The sequence below is a fragment of the Haemorhous mexicanus genome, chromosome Z (genome assembly GCF_027477595.1).
Source record: "Haemorhous mexicanus isolate bHaeMex1 chromosome Z, bHaeMex1.pri, whole genome shotgun sequence".
Classification (NCBI taxonomy): domain Eukaryota; kingdom Metazoa; phylum Chordata; class Aves; order Passeriformes; family Fringillidae; genus Haemorhous; species Haemorhous mexicanus.
The window spans coordinates 41,262,116-41,287,815 of record NC_082381.1 but is presented as its reverse complement, the minus strand read 5'-3'; positions in this window follow the sequence as shown (position 1 = coordinate 41,287,815).

Sequence of the window (25,700 nt, the reverse complement as noted above, 5' to 3'; positions counted from 1 at the left end):
AATTTCTTCAGAAAGCTGAAGTTTTAGTGCTTTGATTTTAACTAGATATTCCGTGTGTAAACTTAGGAAAGTGTTTTCTAGTGCCAAAAATGTGTTGGGGTAGATGTTTGGTGAGATTCTGCAGACCACAGGCCTTTTTCCAGGGAATGCTGCACAATAATAAATGCCAATCAGAAATTATTGAATACAGGTAAATTTTAATGAAACAGCTCTTGTGTGCTGAACATGTGTAGAAAAGAGGTTTATTTATGAAGGCTCACCTGAGACTTGTTTGTGAAGGTTTCACTTGAGATTTGAACATCCCAATCTAAATGAACATTGCTGCTCTTGATATGTGCCACTTTGTCAAGATTTCTGAGCAGAGAAACAGGAAAAGAAGCTTCCATTTAGCATAAAATACCAGTGTTATTAATATCCAATGAAACTGGTTGATCATTAAAGCAAAGGGAAGCTTCAAAGAGAAGAGTGAAATGAAAAAATTGCAAATAATCACAGTAGTCTTTTTATATGCTATGCCTATAGACAGGCTGGATACACTGGTGGTTGTGCATTTCTTATTGCAAGGTGGTCAGAACTTGGCTAGAACTAAAAAAAAATTGGTATTTTGCATGAGGTAGCTTTTGTAGCCTAATAACTAGCTTCTTTGTGTTTTTCAGCATATTATTAACATGTTATCTGCTTTACTTCAACTCAGCAGAGCAAAAGTTCTTACTTTGTACTCTGGATGTGACCAAATAGTATGTGTAAACTATGTACAAAACAAATGATGATCTTAAGATTAATTATTGAGACAAGGAGTCAAATAGTACATATGTATAATTATTTTCAGAGACTGAAGTCATGGTACAGATTATGGTTAAATTACCTTCCTTTTACCCATTTATTTAGATATAAAACAGAAACAGTTTTCTGAAAGTATTCATTAAGTCTATTTTAGGCTCTCTTTGGAACAGTTTTGGGTACTGAATATAAACTGGTATATCAGCACTTTCCATGCTCCCACTGTAAGTGCAGCAACAATAGCAATTGCATGGTGCTGTATATGATTCAAGCTTGCAGGTTTTTTTGAGTTATTCTCTAGCACAATAGATGGCTCTGTGTAATGACACTTGCCTGTATTTTCTCAAGTGACACTTTGCAGACACATTTAGTTATAACACTGAATCTATCTTTTATGAATTAAGATGGTATTTGTGTTTCTAACTCCCTCAAGGAAGAATGTAAATTAAGTATATTATGCTTAAAGTATTATTGTTGAGTTGGCTTGAAAATTTCAGTTTGAGATTCTGAATGTTACCAGTGCTGTCTGTGTCAAGAAATAGAAGGTATCTGTGATCCCTATTAAATACACACTCAATGTTTAAAAGAACTGACTGTAAATTTTTCTTATAGAAAAGAGTAAAATATTAGATAGAATGCATGTCATATTCTCCATAAAAATATATGTATTTGAATAAGTTTTATAGTTAAGCACACCAAAAATCCGGAAATCTGAAAACTGTTGACTGAAATTTTTCACTTTGTACTATATGTGGAGGAAAATTCTTCCCTTGTGTCTTGGTTACCTATAAAAATGGTAGTGCTAAAGTGACATACTTTAAACAGAACTTCTTTACTGGAATGACAGCACTTTAAACAGAACACATGAGGCAGCACAGAAACTGAGATGCCAAATAATTTCTACTACTTGTAGTTACGTAGCCCTTCATACTATTCCTTTTTCTTTTTCAGCCCAGAATTAAGTTCTTAATTTCTGTGCATCTTCCAGCCATACAGTACTCAGTTAAAATAAAATGGGTAATGTTTATTGAAGAAGATGAGTCCATGCCATTTTTGGTCCTGGGTCATACAAGATGTTTGTCTGTCACTAGATTAAGTACCGTAATGAAAAAAAAGCCCATTAGCCTTGATACTGTGACTGAATCAATTGTTTATAGATTTGTAAATGTGCTATCAATGAGTATCAAGGGATCAGTAGTACAGACCTCTGCACTTGCACTCTCTTCTTCAATGGAAGTGCTCAAACACTTCCTGTGTGGATGAGTGTACCGTGGGTTTTAAAGAGGGAGAAATTAAGACGGCGGTGACTGGAGAATTTTCCAAGTAACTTGTGATTATTCAGGATGCTATCAATTAGCCTTGGGCACGGGAGCCTCAGAAGTCCTACAGCTTTATAGTACGTCAGCCTTCTCAAAAATTCAAATACAGACAATGATTGCATATTGAAAGGCACTCTTACAAATCTGGTTAAGGAAGGGCCACTTGGATGTGGCAACGACTTTTTAGCAAGACCCAATTGTTTCTATGTCTCAGGCTCTGATTGAGACATGTCCAAAAAAGGGGATGCAATTATCTGTTTGCCTGCAAGTCCCAGAGTGTCCCATTTTTTTTTTTTTTTTAAGATGTAGAAATGCAATCACATTTCTCTTTTAACTGTGATTTAAGAAGGCTGAATTTTTTTATGACAGGCAATATCTTAGTCTGACCCAAATTCACTATTTTTGGTGCTGCTTTGCTGGAACAAGATGAACAAATGTCAATCCTTGTTTTCTGTTTTCATGGGAATAGATGAGAGTGGATATATTTCCACCAATAAGATTTGGAGGGTGATGTGTAATGTTAACATGCAAATCAGGCTGAGATGATATTTCTGTCAGGGGAAATAAAAACTCTTCCATGAATTTCCCTCATCATTCCTTTCATTTTCTGCATATAAGCTCCATGTAAAACTGTCAGGCTGGTAATTAGGCAAATTATAGGGACCTTCTCATATGAAAACTAATGCAATTTCCAGAGAGAATTTCAAATGAAGATGCCCACAAGGAAGGCAGAAGTCTGAGCTCGTTTTCCTTTATTGAGACTGACTTATAAGTACGCAGATTTTTCACTGTCTAAACTTGACAGCAGCAAGAGGATCTAAAGGTGGACTTTCTTGCAATGAAAAGATCTCTGAAAAATACTTGTCTTCCAGAAAGTAATGCATTTAAATGCAAAGTAATTTTTTTGGAAAATATTCCTGCTTAGCTCTGGTAAAATTGTGCAAGCTGTCTGCATATTGCATGATTTTTATGAGAAGTCATGAACTGGTGAAGGTTTATCCAAATTCAACACAGACTTGTAAAGCTGGCAGCAATCTTTCCCAAGAGAGAGTTTGTGGGAAAAGCCAATTATAAACTAGTTTCATAATTTGCTGCAAAATCTCTGTGTCGAGCTCTACAGAGAAAGAGAATTTCTCACTTTTAAGGACATGGGGCAATAATAAAAAATGGTGATCATCAGACTTTGTCCTTTTAAGAGCAACAAATAACATTCAATAAACAGAGAAGAGGCTGGGGAAAATTTAGTAAGCTATGTAAGAAGGAGCCACCTCTCAAAACAATCAGGGGAAGGTTTTCGGATGGCAGAGTCAAAAAGGAATAGAATATATGAAATAGACTAATTTTCACAGTCAGAAATATATTGACATTAATATTCTTATTCTTCTGTAAGACATTTTTCTCAGTCCTGCATGATACCCACATAAAAAGATTAGCATTTCTCAAAATCAGTGTGTGTTGAATGAACCTAATTTAGAAGAAACTCATTGTAAAATTGAGAAAGTTAAACCTGTTGGCATGTCATCCAGCTGACCACTCCTGGTTGAGGTGTCCAGGGATTGGTTTATAACTTATATAATGCTTTTTCATCAGTGATGCAGAAGGGGGAATGTCAGCTGCCTGCTTTGGTGGGTCTGTGAGGAAATCACCCTGGCCCTAAGAACTGACCTGCTCCATCTCCACTGTTCTGGGGTGGAAACCCTCCCCAGATCCTGCAGCCCACAGTTTCTGGTCCCTCTTTACAATTATTAAATGATGTCTACCAAAATTTTCAGCTCAGACTGAGGTCACATTTTAAGCCAGCAAGAGGCTTTACTGAGGCATGTGAAGGATGTCTGAGAGCAGGCCTTGCTGCCTATGCAATACAGTTTAAGTTTACTTTCTGAGCAGACACAGGATTGATCCAGTGTCTGGGACCTACCTCACCAGTGATACTGGCAAGTGCCCAGGGGCACTAGTTCTCCCTGTAGGAAAAAAGGCTACCCAAGGCTAATGTCCTCAGGAGGGGGCATCCCTCAATCACACTGTCCTGGTGAAAAGACAACTAATTTAGACATATAATTTATTTTCCTCAATCATGTACTCTTCTTAACCACTTTAGAAAGGAACCCCAAATCCTAATTTTACTTCTGCAAGTAGAACTGATTGTTTTCAGTCTATTTTTCTATACATTCTGATAACTGCTCCTTTCCTTCACAACCTTGTCATTGAGAAGTGGAGCCTGAAAATACAATAATCTACTTCCATATACTGGTCCCTGTGATCAGTCTGGAAACATCTTTGGTATTGGAAGATGGATTGCCATTTATGCTTATTATATTTCAGTGAAAGGTTTTAAAGGCCGTTATGGAAACTAGGTAACTATTTCCTCATAAAACTGCTTGGACCAGTTGTTGGAGATGAAATGCATTCACCTCAATTTATTAATGAACTCAAACCATATAGAAATAACTTAGGAAGGAGGAGCACAGCCAATATACAGGAGAAATATTAATTTACTTAATTAATTAATTTTTAATTAAGCTTCAAGCAAAATATCTAGGGACAACATGGAGTCCTAATTTCCTCATTGCTTGAAGGGTTAATCTCAGATGTGTCTGCAGAATGTACTGCTGTTCAAGGGAAAGTTCTGAGGTGCAGGCAGGGATCAATACATGAAAGGATGTTATCTAGAGGGTATCATTAGACAGAGAAATGTTTCTGTCATTTTTAACATGGTATAAACCTATGCCTTTCACTAAACTGGAGTGATTTTATTTTGATGATTTGCATTTTGAATGCTGGTCCACTTACCTCCACCATTAATGAATATGTTTACATTTTTGACAGCTGAGTCAATAAAGTTAGGGTTTATAAAATATTGTATCTATGGCATTACATAGCATTTTCATTCTTAAATCCTTGGGTTTAGTAGTACTGGGATACAGTGAAGTAGCATTTAATATCTACAGCAGGGAGAAAGTTCACATTTTTCTATCTATACAGCTGCAAGGATATGATGCCCACCCCTACTCACCTTTAAGTCTGTTACCTTAACGGCCAAATAGGAAAGGCCTCTAGGAACAGTAATTTTATAAGCTTAGGGGAGTAAAGTGCTAGTTTTCATAGCACAGCTACACTCTTGGTATTTTCATCCATTTAGTTGCTGAAGAATCTTGCTGCTTTATTACAGTTTTTCTAAGCATTACCATGATTTCCAGGAGATCTGGATCAGCATTAATATGTTTTTGTTACCAAAAGTTCTTATCCAGCACAGGACACTTAATATGTGAGTAGAAGAGCCAGATGTGCTGACAACAGATCACAGGTCTCCTTCCACAAGAACTAAGGGCATAGAGAAGTTTCTGCTGACGTCACTGAGAGAAGGCACTAAGAGCGTGTTTATTATCATCTCACCCGAGATCATCACTGTAAATGACAGGCCATGGTTTTGGAACCTTGTGACAAACTGCACAAAGTATTTTTGAGATCATAGTGATGCAAAAATGGGGTCCTTTTTTTAAGAGAAGAGGAACAGGAAAGAGCAGGTGAATCACTTTCTTCTGATGTCCATTGTGTTTCTCTGGTCCCTTGGGCTCCCAGGGATGTCTGTGTAAGATTAGTTTTCCTAATTTTATCATTAAAAGCAGAAATTATTTCCTGTGGATATGGGAGGTATTTACCATAGCATTCTTGCCTGGGAGAAGCAAGACCCTTTTTGAAAACACCCAAACCAGCTCTTGCTCTGTCTCACTGCTTTGCTGGGTTGATTTTCAGTTCAGAGGTGAAGCTCCCTGTCCATATTCCTTCAGCCTGGACATTATATCAACATCCACAGCATGGTGGCACTGTGCGGGCACTGTGAAGGATGGGTGAGGAAAGGGTGAGGGTGCCAGGCAACAACGAGGTTGAGACACAGGAAATAGTTCTTGCTGCTCCTGGATAATGTGCCTGTTCATTGGAGACCCACGCATGCATCTCAGCAGGCTGATGGACTGACTCTCCCTGTTTATCTTCCAAATCTCTGACCAAAAGGGGAGCTTCCTCTGACACTGGATGCTGCCATCCTCTGAGCTCCTTCAGCCCCCTCAGGCTGCCTCTGTTCTATCAGTCACGGTCTGCATCCTCCAGGGTGAGCAACCTTGGAAAACAATCATCAGTCAGGCCTTATCAGTGAAAGTGAAGATGAGGACTCAGGATAACTAATCTATTGACACAGTGCTTACTGGTGAATTTCTGGACTCTAGGCTGTGCTCAAGTTTTCACCCAACAGCTAAATCAACCAAATTCAGCATCCACAGACGCATCTAAGTAGATTGTTTCATAGGTGTGTCAGGTGGGGAAGGAGAGAAAAAATTAGTTTTTTTCCCTGCTGGTGAGTTTGGGAGGAACAAGAGTAGGGTTTGTACCTGATAAATCTCTTGCTGTTCTAGATAATGAAACCATTTTTTCCCATAAAGGTTTGCCTCCTCACCTTTCGTGTGTGCCTGGGATAGGGAACCCTCCCACACTCTGCAGTGACTAATTATTGAGCTGAGTTCAGAAAAAGCTATGTCACATGGCAATCAAATGGGAACAAGAAATTATTGTAAATGACTGTAGGCTAGAGGCAGTGGCAACGAGAAATCTTTAGAAATCCAAAACAAGAAATAGAATCACTCGGTAAATACATGTGACATAATTAATTATAGAATAATTATATCTATTTTTCTTGCCTGTGCTGGTCTTCTAGACCTAAATATTTTGCTTAATTTAAAATATTTTATTTACTTGTATGGCTTGACACAATTTTCTTCTTCTGATGTGCTTCCTTATCATATCATTGAAGAGAGCTGCCTTCACTCTCCCTTGTCCTCTTTTCCCTCCTGCTTCCTTGTGCATAATTTTGCTTGGCATACTTGGTCTTTTTACTTAGAGCAGTACTTCAATACATTCAGACTGTGTTTGACTCCATGAAGAATTTCTCTTGCCTCTGTGATTTTAGAGAGCCTGAATTTATAGCAGAATATCACACACACATACACACACACACACACACACACACACACACACACACATATATATATATATATATATATATATATATATATATGTGTGTGTGTGAAAATTAAGATGGGAAACTGTGGGGAGAAATATCTTTGAACTGTCATGCCAATGTAATTTTATTTTTAAAGCATATTTGGAGACCCGTTGTTCACTGTTTTAGTGCAAAAGCCTTACATTTGCTGATCTGGCCTTGGAAGAAGAGGCATGGGTGAAAGCTGGCGTACTTTTGGTGTCACAGCCGTTCTGCTCCGGAATCTGCAGATCTGCAAGCCAGGCCTAGAGATTACCCCAGACTACAGGCTCAGATGGGGAGGGTGATACTGCTTCTAGCTCATGATGTCTGCTGTCTCAGCTGAGAAAGCAACCCTGTAGTGGGTGTAACCCAGAGCAGCCTTTACTCAACAGCATCTGCCGTGTGACCAGTAAGAGTGATGGGGGCACAGCTCAAAGAGTACAACAACCTTACAACCTTAGTGCCCCTTGAGCTTATTCTCTGCTACAAACAGGGCTTGCAGCTGCATGTCTGTGCCTCTGTGCATGTCAAAGTTAGATCATGCTTTAATTCCTCTTCTTGGATCAAGGGAGGGTGGAAAAGCTCAGTACTTCTAAAGTAAGGAGAGCCTGACTTTGGAAAGGATGTGTAGCCGTTCCCTGGATGGAGACAGCCTTGGAAAAGCAAAAGGCTTAAAAACAAGGGAGTTTGGCCCTTTTGTGGGTTGTCTGTGCCTTTATACTTCTACCAAGGCCAGACTGTTGAACCTTGGGAACGACACAAGGATAAGAACCACAGAGTTTTTGTTTGTGCCTGTGGAAAGAGTGATTCTGTGGATTGTTCAAGAGACATGTGAAATGTTCTTCGAAACAGAAATAAGACTGTAAGGGTTTTTCTTTCATTATTATTATGTTGTCTGTTTATCTCAGTTTAAGTACTGATTCAAGCACCTTTTAACATTTGCTCAACAACACTTATTTACCTAATTTTATATTACAAAATTTTTAGTGTTCCGGATACAAATTTTAAAAGGAGTACGGTGGCTAAAGATGTGGACAGACTTTGAAATTTCTGAACGTCGAGACACGTCACCTGCCTGTGAATTGTGTGTCTCGTTGACTTCAAAACTCTCAGGCTTTGTAGAACTAAACTTCGAGGCCAAGAGTTATGTGCCCTTGAAAAGTTCATTTGGAGTTTTCCATTTGGGGAAAAAAATGTTCAGAGACTGGGGATGATGAGAAAGCTGCAACTGTATAGCCTACAGAAGAGAAGTCTCAAGGAGGGATCTTTTTAATGGATGTAAGTACCTGAGAGGAGGGTGCAAAAAAGATGGAACCAGGCTCTGTCCAGCAGTACCCAGTGACAGGATAGAGGCAGTGGGCAGAAACTGAAACACAGGAGGGTTCCTCTGAACCCTTTTCCACGTGGGGTGACCAAGCGCTGTCAAAGGTTGCCCCAAGAGTTTGTGCAGCCTCCATCCTTGGAGGCTTTTGCAATATGCAGTTTTTGAACATTTCTGGACACTGTCCTTGGGAACATGCTGTAGGTGATTCTTCTTAACCAGGAGGCTGGGCCAAATGGCATCCAGTGGTCCCTTCCAAATTCAAACATTCCGTCATTGTGCGATTGTCTGGTGTCGTCACACTTAGATGTCATTTATATTGGAACTTTATTAACATTGCTTGTCGTCTTGGAGAGCTACAATACTGCATTTGCCAGTTATTCACAAATCTGTATCTCATTGTATTGCCTGTTTCAGTTTGAAACCATTCATATTTCAATGGTTTTATATTAGTTTAAAAAGAAGTTTGGCACTTTGTTTCTAGTAATTCCCGATTCTTCATGTAGCCTGAAGTTTCTGCAACAATGCAATAATAGAAAACTAAAATCCAGTAGCACTCACATTTTTCCCAGCAGGTTTAATTTGTAAACCATTAAAACATCCTCCTTTGTTCAGAGATGAAGGACAAATTTTCCTTGAAGTTACAAAAGTAAATCTCCCTTCTATCAGATTTGTTACACCGTAAGTAATTTCATTTCACCATATAAATTTGAGGCTGTTACAGTAGTAAATATAATTTGTCCTTTCCTTTTCTTGGATGTTAGGTTTTGGTGGCAATGTGTCAGTAGGAAGACTTCAACGAAGACATGATTGTCCCACTCTGCTCTGCACTGGGGCAGCCTCACCTCAAGTCCTGAGGGCAGTTCTGGGTAGCACAATGTAAAAAAGGCATTAAGCAATCAGAGAGTGTCCAAAGCAGGGCTAAGACAGTGGTGAAGGACCTTGAGGGGAGGCCTTATGGGAGCAGCTGAGGTCACTTGGTCTGTTCTGGAGGAGACTGAGGGGAGACCTCACTGCAGTTACAGCTTCCTTTTGAGGGGATGAGGAGGGGCAGGCACTGATCTCTTCACTGTGGTGACAGTGACAGGACCCGAGGGAATGGCCTGAAGGTGTGTCACGGGATGTTTAGGTTGCATTATCAGAAAAGGTTCTTCACCCAGAAGGTGGTTTGAGCACTGGAGCAGGCTCCCCAGGCAAGTGGTCACAGCACCAAGCCTGACAGAGTTCAAGGAGTGTTTGGACAATACTCCTGGGCACATGGTGTGATTCTTGGGGATGGTGCTGTGCAGGACCAGGAGCTGGACTTGATGATCCTTGTGGGTCCCTTCCAACTCAGCATTTTCTGTGGTTCCTAGCTCCAGGGTACTCTGTATTCTCCCACATTGAGCTAATCTAGATTGGCTCACAACTGGAATCATTGGCACTGAGGGATTCAGCAAAGCAAAAAGCTGACACTAGTGAGGTGTTAAACTCCCCACTAACCTACCCTAGAGAAAGAGATAAAAATGGGGCAGACCAGCAGATCAAAATTACAACAGATTAAAAAATTACAATTAAAATTAATTACAACAGATTAAAAAATTCCCTGACCACTAGGCATGTAGGTAGCAAGACAGAAAAGAAATATTGTTAGACCAGTAGTTTGTGCTATTTGATACCAGCTGCATTGATTTCACATGATGCTTTTACACACAAAAGACTTTATTTAGTGTTTGAATCCCACACAACAACACCACATACCTGTTCATTCCTTGCAATAGTGGAATCACCATGCTACAGACTTCCTAATGCTCTGCCCTGACTGCCATCAAAGGGAAATGTCTCAGTCACGTAGAGAGTAATAACGAGAGGATAAACTCAGGTGACCTACTTCTTACCCACTGCCTTCAGCCAAACAGTAGTGTTTCTGTGCCTGGAAACCTTGAGGGCAAGCATCCCACAGCAACCCTGGGTTAAGAAAGTGGTGAGGTATTTTGGGGGTTAAACATCCTGGTCAGGAAGAGGGCTGCACCTTCTGAAAAGAGGTGTGGGAGGTGGGGTTTCTGGACTTTCTCTGATGTTCCTGGGGAGCTCTGCTGAAGAGAAGCACTTTCAGGAATTTAGAAAAGGTAAGGAAAATAGTGTTTTGTCACAGGCAGTTGTCATGAAAATAAGTGAATTAAGCCAATACGCATGTACACACTCTGAGGAGCAGATCCAGAGACCTATTTCCTGTGGTGGCTTACTTTTGTATCACACTGTAATTCACCCTGGGGCTCTGAGGGTAATGTAAATGAGCAGCAGTCATGACCACAGCTGCTCTCAGAGCTAGAGGTGGGGGGCAAAGGGCAAACTGTCCTGTGCTTCCACAGCTGTTTCAACTGAGAGGGTTTAAGTGTGCTTTTGGCTGTTGCACCAAAGGAGGATGGCAGGAGAAAAGGAGCCTCACAGCCTCTGCTCTTTCCCTCTGCATCTACCTCTGTCCATTATGAGGAATAGATTGCAAGAGAGACAGCAGGAGAAGATGCAGGAGAAGAACAGAGCAGACTGTCTGCTCTTGATCCCATAAATAATACAGAGATATGTATAGTTTCAGCGGATAACCCCAATGTGTGATTAGGGTGAGGAACAGGGCAGGAAGGAGGGTGTTTGGTGTCTCGCAGTGCTGCTAAACAGACTAAGTTTCCTTGTCATCCTGCTAGAAATTCCTGGCTTTGGCTTCAGCAGAAGCAGGGTCTCACTTTAGAAGAAGAATATCTTCCTTCGAGAAGGATAAGGTTTCATGCCCCAGTACTTGGTAGCAGGTCCTTCACCTGCTGTTCTTCTTTCTTCACAGGAGTATGAGGAGGAAAAAAAGGTAATTAAAGTCATCATCATTGCTTTTGCTCCAATACAGGAGATGGGAAGAAACCTCATAGATTAAAAACCATTTTTCTGCTTGCTTTAGAAGTTGATGTTGTCATATTAACCTTACTTTAGTTATAAATTGCACCTATTCTGAGGGAAACTGAGGGAAAAATAGCTGTAGAGTATCCCTGGATAAGTGTATTTTATATGCTCTTTTTAAAGGCTGAAGAACAGCATTGGAAAGATGATCATATTTCCTTGGCAGCTCCACAACCTACATTTTTTCAGCTTCTTCAAGTTACTAGGACTATCACTAGTACTATCAAATTGAAATTCATGTGAAAGACCTGGTTTCTTTCCCCCTCTCTGCTCCCATCTCTTCCATTCCCCTCCCCTTTTCCCTTCCCCTTTCTTCCCTGCTTCTCTTTTTCTCCTGCTTCCCTCCTCCTCTCCCTGCTCCTCTCCTCCTCCACCCGCCTCTACTTCCTTCCCTTTTACTTTTTATCTTCTGCCCCCTCACCTCTTGCACTTTCTCTGTCCTGCCTTTTCACATAAGAAAACATGCTGGCTGGCAAGAATCTTCCTGAAGGGCTAATTCAAGAATAAAGGATAGTACTTATCTGGCCACAAGAGATTTTCTTTCATTCAATTTGAAATAATAAAACATAATTTATACAACAAAAATAATGTTAGCTTTCCAAATTCTATCAGAGAATGGCAGTGTGTCTTTACTGAGCACAATCTAAGACCTCCTGTGTGAGCTGATCAAATTAAATAAAGCTCCTGTGCTGTCAAAGTTCGAAATTTACTGGTGTGCCAACATTCATTCTTCAGCTCCATATTTAGCTTTGCAGGCAGACAAGGTCAGCTGTATCTGATTGATTCAGCTTCTGTCTTATAGCAATACCAGATGGTTGTTTCTCTAAGAAAAAGGGTGTTTTCCCATATTTTCCTCCCACAGCAGAGCAGCTGATTTGGTCTCATTCCACCAGATGGCAAGCTTTAACCAAGGGAAAAAAAAAAAGGTTTTTTGTAACTATCCATTTACCTTAGGAGAGGGGGGGAAGCGAGCTGTGCTTAGTGGTTATTTTTGTTGTTTTTTTCTTTCTGTTTTAAAAAATGTTTTTTACTATAAGAGGCTCACATCCATCTTCTGGCATGATTTGTAGTGTTAGAAAAATAAATCAATAGAACAACATTTGCTGTCAGCTATTGAGTAACTGACAGGTGTCATCAAGGGAAACAAAAAATGGTTTAGAATATATGATCCGTCCCCAAATTTCACCTAACAGAGGCAGAATCAGTGCTTCTAAACAAACAAATGGATATAGTGATTCCAGTAATAAATGAGAAGATATTACTAAGCTCTCAGTGCTTGCTGCATAGCTGACTCTGAGTTTTGGTTATCCCCAAACCCCACATTAATCCTCACCTTTGATTCTCAGGAAGGAGCTGCTCTGAGCTGTATTTCTGCTATTATTACCTGCCCTTAATGCGTGGACAATGCACAGAGCAGAGAACTCTGCTCGCTCTGTTCAAGCTACATTATCTCTTCAGTCCAGGGCAGTCTATGTCTCAGATCTCCTGGGAATGGAGGTAAAGTCTGCTTGTATTAGTGCAGCAGACTTTATCTGCTGTGTTAGAGATGCTAATTTTCACTCCTTATGTTTTATGGACTGGCTGTTCCAGCTTCACAGGGGAAGCAGTTGTGTCACCAGGTTTGGCTCGGCATTGGTGACCCAGCCATGGAGCATCACAGAGATGGGTGAGGACCAACTCTCCCAAGCCAAGCTCAGCAATCTGGCCCTGTGGATATGGAGATATCTGCTCTGTCTCCAGCAAAAACAACTCCAGGGGACTCTGCAGCCTTTGGATTAGAAAATCTGGCACTGGAAAAATCACAGTTGCAAGTTCCTTCATTACTCTTCTATGTGTTTTTTTTTTTTAGTTTTTGTTTTTGTTTTTTTGTTTGTTTGGTTTTTTGGTATATTTTGGTGGTTGTTGTTGTTGTTTTGTTAGCAGTTCTCCTGAGGTCATGGCTCCATCCCCTCTTGGTAACTGGGCTCCAGGTAAAGAGCATGGTGGGAGCCTTGGAACCCTGGGGGTTGCTGTCCCCATCCCTGCAAACAGTGGTGCCTGCTTGTTCAAGAGGACAGATATGATTGGTTAGCATCACAAAAGTCTTCAAAGGGTAAAGGGGAAATCAAACCTACATTTCAGCTGCTGACCTAATGACTGGAGAAAAAGAGCTCCCATTTTTTTCTGTGCATTCTTTTCAAGTAAATTACTCTTCCACTATAAACATTTTTACAAGTTTGAAAATAGCCTCACCTGTGTCTTTACACCTGTTTCTTAGCTCTTTCTAAAGAATAAACTTCTAAAAAGTAAATCAATGCCAAAGACATTTGCAAGATTATGCCAGATGAGCCTGAGGAAAATTTATGCAACAAACACGATTATGTGGCAGTTTGTAGAGTAGTCAAAACTTGTGAGCTTCAGTTCTGACCCTGAAAAATAAATACATACATTTTAGCTGCTTTTGCAATTCCTGGTTCATGGTTTTACGTTTTTTTTTCAACATCATGCAAGGTTGGAAGCCTTTGTTTTTCCAGAAGTGGGAAATCATTCTTCTGTTCTGACTCTTAGAACTGAAGGTTTAAAAAAGGCTCAGGATTGATTATACTGTGATGATTGGAGAGCTGCAGCAGTGCAGACTGCAGTGAAATGGAACAGCTAAAGAATACAGGTGGCAGGCTGTGGGTGTCTGGCTCTGTATTTATGCTATGAGGACTGAACTTGTGCTTCATTTCTCTCAGGGAGAGGATTATGGGCTTTGGAGTTTTGTACTGTGCCTGCAGTCTGTGTAGGTCTTAGATTATTTTTTTTCCTTTTGGATAAAGCACTGCAATTTCATGCAGTGCCTCTGCTAGAGCTCCAGGCATGCCTGGGGAAGTGTGAATACCCTCTGTGACTCGGGCATCCCTGACACACACATCTCTTCTCTCTGGAAACAAGCAATATCTCTCCAAAGCCATGTAGGTTTGACCAACAGCACAACTCATGTCACCTTGCTTTGCTGTCACTCGTCTTACTATCCCCTTATTTTCTGAATTAAGGGAGCTTTTGAAAGCATCATGCCAAGGTGACAGAAGTGCAGCCAGGTAAGAACTGTTTTGTGCTTCCAAAGGCAATTTGTTCTCTGAGAGATATGGGAGCCCCCTGTCCTTCCCAAGCTGCTCTCAGCAGAGCAATAATGTGCCGGCTTGGCGTGCTTCTTAGTGTAAGGACAGCAAGGTAATTTATGTGCTGGGCCTTCCTTGTTTGCTGCTACTAAAAATGCCACTGCAGTGGTATACAGAGTCACAAGAAGATTTTTATTTATTTCTGCTCTTGCTGTGGGCTGTGGTTCTGCAAACTTTGCTTTAGTTTTCCCAGCGCGAGTTAATTTAGAGACCACTTGTTTTTGAGACAGAATGCACTGGGATGAGACCAGTGTGATGATTTTGGAACAAGACCACAAAAACCAGGCCAAAATTGCCCAGAAAGAGAAGTATTTTTCCTTAATTGCATCCAGTAAGTTTGAATACTGCACTAAAGTGAAAGTCCTCCAAAACCTTGAACGTACTAATGTCTTTTACTTCGTTTTAATTTTACTATTGGTGTCATCTGTGAAACTCTGCTGAGTCAGAATTTGACTTTTTGTTTTATAATTTAATTGTTAATATACAAACTAAAATAAAATCAGATTCCTTTTCCATATTCATAATGGCTCTGCAGTTCTGAAAGAACTTAAAAAACCAATAGTAATAAACCAATGTAATAAACATGAACCAACCAGTTGTAATAAACCAATGCAAATCAAAATTCTTTTCTCTTCTGCTAAGAAAATTCTGTAGTAAAAGTTCAAGTAAATGTCAAGGATTGAACATCCACATAATACCTTTTCAAGGGTAGGAATAGATTTTAAAATCATGCATCTTAGTTAAAAAAATGCTTCCAGTTCATCTCTGAATGACATTTTACAATCTGTAGGGTTTGTTTAAATACTAATCTGTCAAACATGGAGAGAGCTGAGATCACTAGTCTAAGTAATTTGTGGAGAGTAGACAACCCTTCTACCTTAAATAAATCTGAGCTTTCTTTGAAAGAACTGCTTTCTTTGAAAGCTCTTTCTTTCTTTCTTTGAAAGAACTGCTTGAATCAGAAGTGCTGGGCTAGCAGGTGGCTGAATCCGCACGTGATGCTTGATCTCAGATGCGTGGAAACCAGGCCAACAAAGGTACCCAAAAGAGGTGTCTGCAGTAGGCTCAGAAAGATGCCAGTGTTGCAAATGAAGGTGTGGTGAGTTTTCGAGGAAAGTGCTAGGTGTACGTGCCTTGGGCTCAGTCTTTCCTGGGATTCAGCTTGCAGTCAGGCTGGAGTCAGGGTCCTGAAGCAGATGAACCTTTGGTATGAAATGTATGGCTTCTCTCGAGTTATGTGTTTGCAAACATTTTCTATGCTGTTATCTGTTGACAATATTCTGAAATCTCTTATTTTACTTATTCAGGTAAAAAACTTTTGCTACTGATGGCAGGCTCCTACTCAGTCTTTCTTCTTCAAATAAATGTTGTTTTGTTGTTACTGCCTCTCTCTGCCACTGCTAAAATAAATCATAATCCCCATCTCAATGCCTGTAGAGACAGGAACATTTAATTTATAGCAATTTCCTTTTCTCTTCATGGTTTCTACTAAACAGAACATGCTGGGTCTCAACCTGCATTTGCATTTATGCTAAATTACAAGCAGAACAATCAATACAAGTCCCAGCTCATGCTGCCCACAGCTGAACAGCAGCAAAAAGAGAAAACTGCCAAGGAAATCTTTCCCACCCAGCCAGCTTGTTACATGTTTCTTGTTAATTTACTTTAACAGATGGCATTTAGCCATCTATTTATTTATCACGGTGGTCTTGGAGCACCTCCCAAGAGTTGTGGAGATGAAAAGAGTAGCTTTTCCTTAGTCACCTTGTGAAGGCACTAAGGTGATCCCAGAGAGCCACTTTTCAGGGCAGGTCAGGACAGGCAGAGAGGGTGTTGGGGCAGTATCTCCTCTTTGAGTGCCCAAAGAGATGAAGACAGACCTCCCTTCACACAGGACTGATACTGGTGGGACCTCCACTGGGGTGGTTATTGCAAGCACTCCAAGCACCCCTGACAGCTGCAGTCCTCCTTGGTGTGTGTGTGCCTGCTTTCCACCTCAGGGACCGAGTGAGCAGACCCAAGGTGACTGGCTACAGGAGTGGTCTTAGTGCCGGAAGGCTGCTGACCCTGCATTCTGCCATGACCACTCCAGCCCCTGAGTGGCATGTCCTGTGTCCTGCCACCCACCTGCTGGGCTGCTCCTCGTGTGGCTGAAGGCCCTGCTAGGTCTCTGCCAGCCTCCCTTGCAGAGCACGCATGGGAAGGTGTTTGCAGCTTTTGCCTTGGGATCCATGCTGAACTTAAAACAAGCAGAAGAGCATCTCTGTGATCCTGCAGATAGCAGCCATATCCTGCAGAGCTGCAGAGACTGACTGAATTGACAGGATTAATGTGACTCCAGGGGGTGTCCCTGCAGCTAATCAGAAGATGCTGGTCCTAATGAGTGAAGCACAGTGGAGACAACTGGTATGCTAAAGGCAGTGAATGTCCCCTTTATTGTAGTTACAGTGCTAGTGATTAACACTTTACTCTGTGGGATGCAGCTAATTCTCAGGCTAATTCTTGAGTTGAAGCAGGAACAGCTTATAAATATCAACTGCAAATATAATGGCAATAACTGCTCAGGACACTTGTATTTTTTGATCAAGGGTCGTGCTGTAATTGATGCAGGTTTTAGGGACCATGACTCCAGCTCCTGCCTGCCTCCCATGCAGCTTCTACTCAGAGCCTGCTCCACGTCTCAGAAAGAAGTAGGTTCAACAGAAATGAGATGAATTAATCATTTCCCCTCCATAAACTGATGCTTATAATCCTGGCTGTGATTTCCTGTTATGTCTTCCCTTCTGCAGAGAACTTTATTCCCTATTGAGATGAAATAAAATGAACCAAATCATTGTCAAAACAATTCAAAGCGCTCTGTTCCTTTGAGCAGAGGGATCAGCTCTATAGCCTACTTTGCCTGTTAACTCCTCAAACTGCTGAAGAAACAGATGCAGGAAAAATGATTGTGTGTCTAATACTATATATTAAATTGAAGTGATGTGTTGATTTAATTATTAACAACACGGTGTGCAATACTCCTCTCTGTCCTGCCAAAGGCCCCGCCTTAGAATAAATCAAAATCTCGGTGTACCTGCAGATTATTGGCTGGGAGCCAAATGATCTATTGAATAAACATGCATGAAATATCACATAAAAGAGACACAAAAAATAGCAGCTGTGAAGAATGAGCCCTCAGTCTCTGTTCAGTCACACACTTAGACCAGTTGCTTAAACCAGTGCAATCACAATAAAGGTGCAGCACAGCTTCCTGGAAGGCATCAGCTTGGGGTTCTCTGGTCTGATGCATAAAGTGTTTGTGGGCAGGTTTGGGGCAGAGACCCTCATAACACACCTTGATGTAGTGGGTAGCCAACCAGCCAGTGTCCTTGGTCAAACAGCAATCTCATGGTTGCTGAATTATGTATGTATATAAGACCAGTAAGATTTGTTTATTTTACATATAAAGGCTCTTCTCTTTTTTTTAAAATCTATTAAATTATCACTTCCTACAGAGCTCTCTTAGCAGCTCCTATTCATCTTTCCCTCAAAATCCTGTAAGTCCATGAAGGAATAAAAAAAATCTATATTTACATTTCACTTTTAGAAAAGGCTAAATATGATAATGATCAAGAATGTGTTTTTAGCAGGGAATAAAATGTTATTATTCATCCTCTCCTTAGCAAAACCTACTTTTCTCCTATCTTATATTTCTAGGGGTTCTTTCACCCATTATCTATGTTATGCTAATTAGTTCCTAACTTCTACTTTTTTTCTCTCTCCTATTTAATTAACATGGTGGATGTGTTGTCTTTTGTCTTATGGCTACAATGAACAAGGCTCCTGTGAAAACGATGGGTTTTTTTAAACCTTTTTAATTGAAATGGCATGAATTCAAAGATTGTCAGGCAGTTCTAGTAATTTTGTCACATGAATGTTGCTTTGGAGACTCTTCCCCCAAAGCACATTTCAAAACCCCCTAACTAGCTTTTTGCTTAGGCAGCAACTGTTGTGTGAAGGAACATAAAAAAAGGCAAGGAGGTAAAGAATAATTAAATATTTTCTAAATTCTGGCAGTTGCCCATAGAATGTTCCATTCAAGTGTGGATGCACTCTATTCACACAAATATCCTTCCTTTAAGGTAGAAAATAAGCCTGAGATACAGGCCATTTTTAAAGATTGGTGCTAGGTTCCTGTCCAGGGTGTATTTCCATATGTAGTTTCCATTACTTCTTTTCCCCATGCAATGAAATCCTTCTCCTCAGCAAGTGGGCTCTAGATATTTTGCTCCTGCAGATCAAAGCACTATCCTAGTTACCAGGATGAGGGACTGGGGTGACCAACCTCTCCAACTCCAGTGAAGCTGGAAGCAAACCATCCATGCAGGAAGCAAACCGCTGGCTGAGGAGGACAGCAGGGAAACGGCAACCAGAGCTCAGCCAGGAGGGGTGGACACTGGTCGACTGAGCTCTGCTACTTTGTTGTGGCTCCTGTGATTGCTCACCCGGCTCATTTCAACTGAAATTTGTATGGCTTTGCCTATTTGTTTGTATCACACGTTTTGTTCTCAAAGGCTGCTCCTGCTTCTGTGGCATTTTCGCTTTGTTCACAGAGCCTTCCTCCAGTGCATGTGTAGTGCACAGCATTGCTGAGGACCTGTGGGGCATGACGTTCATGCAGAGTGTGGCTGTCACTCCACAAAGTACATCAACAATTGTTATTTAAGTTTTCACTGAAAGACAAATCCGAGCAGGTTGCAGTAAGATGTTTAACAACAGCTTGTAGTTGATGCTTTGATTTTATTTTTTTTTTTTCCTCTAGCACCCCATAAACAGCTGAAAAACTCATTTAGGCATCTTCCGCTTTAAGCGTTACCTAGCGCAGGGTGCGGGCTGCAGAGCGGAGTACCAAGCACGGGAGATGAAATGCTGCAGTATGTTTCTCTCCACTTATACTGCTGAAGCAGATGGGATTTGTTGTGAAAGAGGTCCAGGGTGAATCTCCTCAAACTGAGCTACAAGCCATAACTGCAGAGTTTCATTGATGCTAAAGTGCCTGATTTTGAGTAATGAAGTACTGCCTTTGCCAAAAGCACCAACAACTGCCCCAGCCTGCTTCATTTCCCCTTTCCAGAATCCAGGCTGGCAATCAGTAAGTCTCCTGAGTCCTGGTGCTGATACCTTTGTAATAGAATAATAACAGTGGGCAATACTAAATCAAGGCCTTAGTCCAGTGATTATCACAGTTACTCACATTCTGAAAAAGTATAACATCATGAATATCTATAGTGATTTTTATCACAGAAAAAGCCACGGAATTTTTCAACTGCCGAGATGCTTTGTAGTAAGTCTAATATCTGCTCCAGACTTCTTTTACTGCAGACACGCTCTGCAGACTTAATTTCATTTGATTCACTAATAGTCATGCCAGTTATAAAGTGGAGGCATTTAATTACAGTGCCTGCAGCTTGTGAGTTCTTGATTCAAAGCCCACCAAAGTCAAAGGATGCTTTAAAGATGAATGAAAGAAATTCAAAGGACAGCAAAGATCCCAAAGTAAGCTGTGACTACAGAATCAAGGCTGGAAGAGACCTCTAAGATAATCCAGTCCAATTGTTCACCCTTCACTGCCACTGTAAGCCCTGAACCACTAAACCACATCACCCAGCACCAGATCCAAATGCCTCTTAAACACCTCCAGGCCTGGGGACTCCATCAACTCCCAGGGCAACCTATTCTAATGTCTATACATTTTCCAAAACAAGAAAAATTTTCTGTTAAGCAGTGCTTAATTTTGGAACTGTACTTCTAATAATTTCTATTTAATGGGCTTCTGGCTTCTCCTTCCTTGACATATTTTTCTGTATTACAATAATTGTTCCTTGATCTGTTAGTACCTTTAATTTATTCAATAGTGAGAGTGCTCACAAATATTCTGCACTGGGTATTGGTGGATTTCTTGCAGTTCTGGATTTAAACAAGTTGCTTTTAGGAACTGAAAATTTTATTTCATGTATATTCTAATTGAGTTATGCTTACTCGGTAATGGAACACAGTGCTTATTTGCCTTCTATTCTATTTTATGTTTTTATATTTTACGGTTTCTTTTACCCAAGTTATTGTGTTTCAGTAATACAATATGATCACAGAGCAGATTGAAATTCCTTGTGAAACTCTTGTACTTTGCTCTTTTGAACAGATGGCCAGGATGTGGGTTAGTGTTTATCAGTGCAAACCCAGCGAAACCAGTGGGAAAAGAGCATTTTGTAGAAACAATTTCTAAATATCTCAGAACTGTGAGATGTGATAAGGCTGGACACTGTTCTTGGTTACCCCCACCTGCTGTAAGCATTTATACTTGAGGAGAGGGAATGCAGGATTTCTGGAGGATGCTGCCCTTTTGTCTGGATAGAAGGTTTACTCTCTGCTTCTTTTAAAGACAGCAGCCCAAGCACAAGGTGGCATGAAGCAAACTAGCTCTGACAGCAAAATATTGTGATTCTGGTTAGTTTTCCAAATCTTTCTCTTTCTTTATCAGAAAATGGGACAACAATGAGTAAAATGGCACTTTATGGGAGTGGCAAACCTTAGTTTTGACGTTTGCACATGGAGCAGTGATCCATAACTAGGAGAAGCAGGTGTCTGCAGAATTGGTTCGTGTAACTCTGGAAAGATTGGTTTTACCCCAGAGATTGTTGTGCTACAGTTGCTCCTTAATGGGAAGTTTTTGTAAAAATGGGACTGACCAGCATTTCTTTTGCCCACTGAAGGAGCTGTGGGAGAAGAGTCTTCATGATTTTTCACATTAGAGGTCTCCTCTATTTTTTTCTAGTCTGACTACTGTGATATCCTTAACATTTCTGCAGTACTATTAATACTCCTGATATTTTTTGAATTATGTATTGAGTTATTGCTGATCAGATTGAGGCATAGAATTCATCAAATAACCCAAGTTTCTTTAAAAAGTTATGCTAATTGTTAGTGCTACGGCAGTAAGGAACCACTGTACCTTGGACTTACCTTTAAAGACATGAAGAACCTCCTTTAATGCTGGAAGCCAGAACATCATCTTAACTGAAGTTATTTTGTCTTTTATTTTTTTATGGGTTATTAATATCAGGTAAGTTTCTGCTGATTATTTAAGAAGTTGGAACTCTTATGATGTCTCTTTAAACAAGCTTTCACTTGGGCTTACACAATTAAAGCTTATGCTTTGATGTGTGCTATGCAATTCTGCACAGTCCCAGAAAGCTGGAAAGACTTTTGTATCTAGTACCTCTTTACTCTGTGAGCTGATCTGCCTGTGCTCTCTGGATGGGGAAGGAGAACTTGGAAAATCAGGAGACAAGTCTGTAGACCATCACCACATATTTAGCTAGTGTACTCTTCTGGGAGTGGAAGGAAATGCTTGATGAAGCTAAATTTGTTAAATTTAATTTGATAGATTCTCATGTTTGTGGAAGTTATTTGCATTTTCCATGTTTTGGAAGTAATTCTGCTATCTTTCATAGCTAAAACCTTAGCAATTGTACTGTGTTGGAGTCCTGTAACTTAAATCATGGCAGAGATACTCTGACTTATCAACTATTTTGCAAGGATTGCAGTTAGCTAGTTTTCATAGAAAAAAAGAGCAAAATTTAGTCTATATTTGTCTGTAACACTATTTTTTAGGTAGTCTGTTTCATAGGCATTTGGGTGTGTTGCATGTGGTGGTTACTGTGGCCCAGTTCCTCGCAGGGTCAAGACATGTACTTAGCATGAGTGAGGTAACGGAGCCATCAACTTTCACATCAGACCATGAATTTACAGCACTTCTTTTTTCAATACTGACAAGGCTGAGATAAAGTTCAGTGATTTACATGTAGTCTGGTATCAATAGAGCTGGTTTATTTCAGAGATGTGCCTGTTCCTGCGGCTCTTTTTGGAAGCATGGGAGCATGAAGAAGTTGTGCTGCGCTTGATTTCATCAAAACAGCATTTGATTGAGGATTGGACCTCACACTGCTTTGATGGGTGTCACTGTAGCTGAGACAATCTGGCTGTGGAGGGATCAGAGCTGTGAAATTAGTTTCTGCCTATTGATTGAGATTGTTCTGAATGCCACCAACACCATTAAGATAAATAAATTCTCTAACACTGTGAAAAAAAAACAACTAGCACTGCTCTCAAATGTTTAATAATTATTGATGTTTCCAATATTCATATCATTGACTTACAGGATGGATTGTAAAAAGGGAAGGAACATTTAAAAAGAGACTAATGCTCTACATAACTGAATATAATGAAGAGCAACTAAGAACTGGAGAAGTCTTAGAGTATAACTGCCTACCTAGTCTTTGCTACAAGAAAGATTGGAAATTATGAAAATATAGGGCAATATTGCAGTACAGCTTGACTGAGACATTGAAGTGTTCCCTTTCATTAGAAGTTGAATGAAATTATATGGATTAATGTAGCTTCAGATGTAATTAACCTGATGCTGTTTTATAAACATTAACTCCATTAATCTCTGGACTGGAATTAACTAATGTTTGGGCTTGTAATAAAAACAAAAATTTTTTATCTCAGTTTTATGTTGAGATAATTCTAAGCAGACAAAGATTACACTGTGTCCTGGTACATGAGCTGTAAGAGCATAGGTTGGAATGTTCTAAGAAAGACATGGAATGGTATACCCAACAAAATAATAATTGTAATCCAGTGAAATAAACTCCCTATAAAATCAGAACTGCATTCAGTCAGGCAAAGTAAGCAATGACATCTCCATGAAAAACAGTCATATCCAAACTGATGTTAGAAAGCTGAGTATCTATATCCCTTTTCCTGAACCAGACTGCTGCAGTGAAGCAGCAATGCAGAAGCATGCCCTTGGTACAGCATTCAAGTTCTTACATCTGTCCTCAAGCAAGATCAGCCCCATTACAATTTTTTTCCTGCTAGGCTGTTTTGCTTCCTTGGAATGTTGGATGAATGAAAAGGAAAAGAAATTTGCATCTCCACAGATCTAGGTTTGCAATAACCAAAGGGAACATTTAAAACATACTTTCTCATGCAGCCTGTTCATGCAAGAAATGACAGATAGGCTTGGTCGCTAAGAGGAAAAACAGAATTGTGAGGAAACGTGCATGCAGACAGGTCAGGCTTGCTATGATGTAAGCAGGTGTATTGGGACCAGTACCTCTGGAGAGGAGATCTGGAGAGGAGGCCTGTAGTGAAAGGAGAAAGAGGCCATAATGAATGGACATTTATTGACCCCAAAGTCAGAAGCAGGAGTTATGAAGGTGATGATCTAAGCTGGGACTTCCCCTGTTCACAACAAAGCATGTTTGTATCAACTCTGCTTGTCATCACAACGGGTGGCAAAACGAGACCTCTGGAGACAGCAAGGATGAGAGAAAGGTACTGCTGCTTGAGAGCCTAATTTGGCGAGTCAAGAAATGTACTTTGCACGACACTAGAAGAGAAAAACTTGTGCTAAAATTAGCTAAGCAAAAATGAAAGTTCTCTAGTAGTTTGTATGTGAAGTAAGAAATCATATATGTCAGTTTGGTTTCACCGTGGCATGCCTGACTGGCATAAACCTAGAGTCAGGGAGTTAAAGCGTTCTTTGTCTGCTTTTTCTCTGCTCCCTGATGCAAACAGCACCTCCACACCATGAGAAGTCATACTGCTTGACTGGCCACCAGGTCCTGAGGAAAGTGGTGCCTGGTTCATCAACCCAGTGGCATTTCCCTTGAAAATATCCAAACTTACGTCATGTTGGAATTTTTTGGCAAAGTACTTTTTGCTAATGCATTGACTCTGGAAGAGAAAGCAGGCTTTTCCTACAAGCAGCTCACTGTATGTGGAGTTCTTTTGAAAAAATGCCTTGATGAAGAGTGTAAAAATCTGGCTCAGTCCCCTCTGTCATTGATGCAAAAAGCAAATTTCTTTCATGTACCTGGTTGTTGCAGGGACCAATGACAAATGTTGTGCTTACTCAGACATCGTGGGTTAGATCTTTTCAATTGTGCACATCTCTCTTCTGTCTCCCCTGAATCTGATGAACTGCAGTGATAACACATCTCATTTCTCCTTGTGGGTGCAAGGCTGAAAGGTTAAATTGGGCTAAGTGCATAGCCAGCCCCATGGCCTAATGGCAGCCTCATGCACTTTAGGGCGAATGTATATGGATGTGATTTGTTTGCTCAGGGAAAGCACTCACAGGTTTCAGCCTATGGACCCCCCTTCAGATAGACTGGAATGGGAATTTCCATGAGTAGAAACAGCTGGATCAAACTCTCTGTAAGTAATTAACACACAGGAGAGACAGTTGTGCTTGCACTTTATCAAGCCTCTTGGTAAGATTATGTACTCCAGATAATTAATCATTACATTTCCCTATACACATAATTACCTCTACTTTCTTGCTCTCCCACCTCCACACATATAAACAATTCATATGCATGTATTTACAGAGTAATTACAGAGTGCATATGCTGTGATTAAAGGCAATATAAACTGTGTATCCCTAATTACAAGAAAAAACAACAGCAAAAAATACCCAAACAAATGAAAGCTCAAGCAGGAAACCACACTACTTCTTTAACTGGATCAAATTCTTTTCTCTTCTGACTAATACAAAGAAAAAAGAAACTCAAATATTCTGTGCTATGAGCCTGGCAAAAAGATGAGTGTCAGCCAGCCCAGCAGGTCCCTTGGCTGTAAATTATTTAATATATGGGACATAAATCAGAAAGCAATGTTGCTTGGGACAAGATGAAAGAAATGTTGCATCTCAAAGTTAGAACAGCATTTGGGTTTAGTTCCCTTCCACCAAAAAAGAGAAGATCCTGCAGGTATAGCTTTGGTGGAAAACACCTGCATCCCACATGAAGTGAATACAGGTAGGTTTGCCTTCTGAAAACCCTTGCTGTCTTTGTTTACAGGAGGTGATCTGATGTGGCTCTTATAAAACAAGCAGCATTGCTCTCTCCTGCTGAAGTCTCACATTCCCCCATGATATTTTGACGTACAACCTGTGTGTTTTCCATGGCAGACTGCTCAGACTTCCCTTAAGAGATTTTGGGCCCAAAGCACTCCAAACTACTGGCAAATGAAGTAATTCTGTGGCATGGGAAGAGCAGGATCAAATGGAGTAATTCTGCATATTCTTGGAAAATACTCTTTGGCACCTGGTGTGACTCTTGAGGATGATC